This window comes from Austrofundulus limnaeus, unplaced genomic scaffold (assembly GCF_001266775.1).
Source record: "Austrofundulus limnaeus strain Quisiro unplaced genomic scaffold, Austrofundulus_limnaeus-1.0 Scaffold16, whole genome shotgun sequence".
Classification (NCBI taxonomy): domain Eukaryota; kingdom Metazoa; phylum Chordata; class Actinopteri; order Cyprinodontiformes; family Rivulidae; genus Austrofundulus; species Austrofundulus limnaeus.
In genome coordinates, this window is record NW_013952418.1 from 110289 (window position 1) to 112828 (window position 2540).

Genomic DNA, 2540 nt, shown 5'->3' on the forward strand with positions numbered 1-2540 from the left:
GTCTAATTTTTTCTTGTAGTTCTGGACGTGTTGACACTGTGTGAACTTGGATCACACGTCTGTCTCTGACTCCACCCTCTAGAGGTGGGAGGCAGGGGGGTCAGGTTGGTCCTGTGTGGGCTACTTCCTGAAGGGGTCCATCACTGGAGCCATCAGTTCTCTCTCCATGTCGAGCAGAGTTCTGATGGATCCAAACGGTCTAGCTCCAATCTCAGCTGTTTTCCTCCCAGCTGTTCTCATCAATCAGTAACAATAAACGTTGTGCTTTTAATCAGGTTAGTGACGCTGCTGCAGGACCTCCGGACAGTCCGGACCCTCCAGACAGTCCGGACCCTCCAGAGGTTCTCTTTGACGTCAGTGGACTTCATCCTTCAGCTGAGACACAGAACACCTGCAGGACGAGTGCAGAGAGCATGACCCGAGGTTTATTACCAGGTGATGACAGCAGTGTGTGTGTGTGTGTGTGTGTGTGTGTGTGTGTGTGTGTGTGTGTGTGTGTGTGTGTTTAATACAGAGTGAGGACATATGGATTCAACCAACAAAGTATGGACATGTTTAGGAAGGGAGGACATTTTCTCATTGTCTTCACTTATTTGCAGCTCTACTAGTTAGCTTTAGAGGTTTGGTGTGAGTCACGTTTTGGTTCAGGTTAGGGTTAGACTAGTAATAGTTAGAGTTAGGGCTAAGTTGAGAGGTAGGTTTAAAAAATGAATGAAAAATTAATGGAAGTCAAAGCAAAGTCCCCATGAAGACAGCGGGACACAAAGGGTGTTTGAGGAGGCAGAACATGAAGTGTGCCTCATCAGACATAATGTGAAAGTCTTTACTCCGACAGGATGTTTTATCAGTAATAAGGTTTTAACTGTAAAATTTTAACAGTAATAAAGTTTTAACAGTAATAAAGTTTTAAAAGTAAAGTTTTAACAGTAAAATTTTAACAGTAATAAAGTTTTAAAAGTAAAGTTTTAACAGTAAAGTTTTAACAGTAATAAAGTTTTAACAGTAAAGTTTTAACAGTAAAATTTTAACAGTAATAAAGTTTTAACAGTAATAAAGTTTTAACAGTAAAATTTTAACAGTAATAAAGTTTTAACAGTAATAAAGTTTTAACAGTAAAGTTTTAACAGTAAAGTTTTAACAGTAAAATTTTAGCAGTAATAAAGTTTTAACAGTAATAAAGTTTTAAAAGAAAAGTTTTAACAGTAAATTTTTAACAGTAAATTTTTAACAGTAAAGTTTTAACAGTAATAAAGTTTTAACAGTAAAGTTTTAACAGTAAAGTTTTAACAGTAAAATTTTAACAGTAATAAAGTTTTAAGTTAAAACTTTATTACTGTTAAAATTTTACTGTTAAAAATTTACTGTTAAAACTTTACTGTTAAAACTTTTAACAGTAAAGTTTTAACAGTAATAAAGTTTTAACAGTAATAAAGTTTTAACAGTAATAAAGTTTTAACAGTAATAAAGTTATTTTCTTGTTTCATCAGTTTGTCTTTAAGTTGTTCAGGAAAGACTCGGCTCATTTTAACAGAAACCAACAGGTGTTGCTCCAGAGCAGCAAGACCTCAAACCTGAGAGTCAAACCTGAACTGGACCTGTTCCAGCAGATCCTTCTGTTCTCAGAGGACCACAATAGTTTTATTTTTCACTTTGTCTGATTTTTTAAAGTTAAAAATAACGATTTCATGAGATGAAAGTCTGAAACCTTAGACGTTCAGACTCAAACGGAAAAAACTTAAGTCCAGCTGCAGACTGGGGTTGAGAAACATCTGAGTTTAAATAATCAGAGACTAAAATTAAACCCAAAGAAATAATCTGGTTGATGTTTTTGTCCACTGATGACCTGACTGAACTCTGCCATCTCTTCTGTTCAGACTTGTCTCAGACTGGAAACAGTTCAGCTGAAGTGTCGTGGAGTTTATTCAAACATAAACAGAACACGAGTCAGATTTTAAGTTCTGACTTTAATCACAGGATAAACTCAACTAAAAGCCTGAAGGTTCTGCTTCTTCAGACAATTACTTAGATTCTCATTTTTACTGTTTTTATGACAGGTGTGTAACTGTCGCTCACCACCTGGCATGTCACATGGTTATTACCTCATCTGTTGGTTATGATAACCAGGATAACCAGTACCTCATCTGTTGGTTAGGATTACCAGGATAACCAGTACCTCATCTGTTGGTCAGGATAACCAGGATAACCAGTACCTCATCTGTTGGTCAGGATAACAAGTGCCTCATCTGTTGGTCAGGATAACCAGGATAACCAGTACCTCATCTGTTGTTTAGGATAACCAGTACTTCATCTGTTGGTTAGGATTACCAGGATAACCAGTACCTCATCTGTTGGTTAGTATAACCAGGATAACCAGTACCTCATCTGTTGGTTAGGATTACCAGGATAACCAGTACCTCATCTGTTGGTCAGGATAACCAGGATAACCAGTACCTCATCTGTTGGTCAGGATAACAAGTGCCTCATCTGTTGGTCAGGATAACCAGGATACCTCATCTGTTGGTCAGGATAACCAGTACCTC

At 37.0% G+C, this 2540-nt stretch overlaps 1 protein-coding gene across 1 annotated transcript in view; it reads left to right on the forward strand.

The window, feature by feature from the left end:
- Positions 1–312: 312 nt before the first annotated feature.
- Positions 313–2540, forward strand: part of LOC106513931 (interleukin-18 receptor 1) — a 43153-nt gene continuing 40925 nt past the window's right edge. The window contains exon 1 of the mRNA XM_014002993.1: positions 313–435. The gene's annotated coding sequence lies outside the window, so the exon portion shown is untranslated. The remainder of the gene's footprint in view (positions 436–2540) is intronic.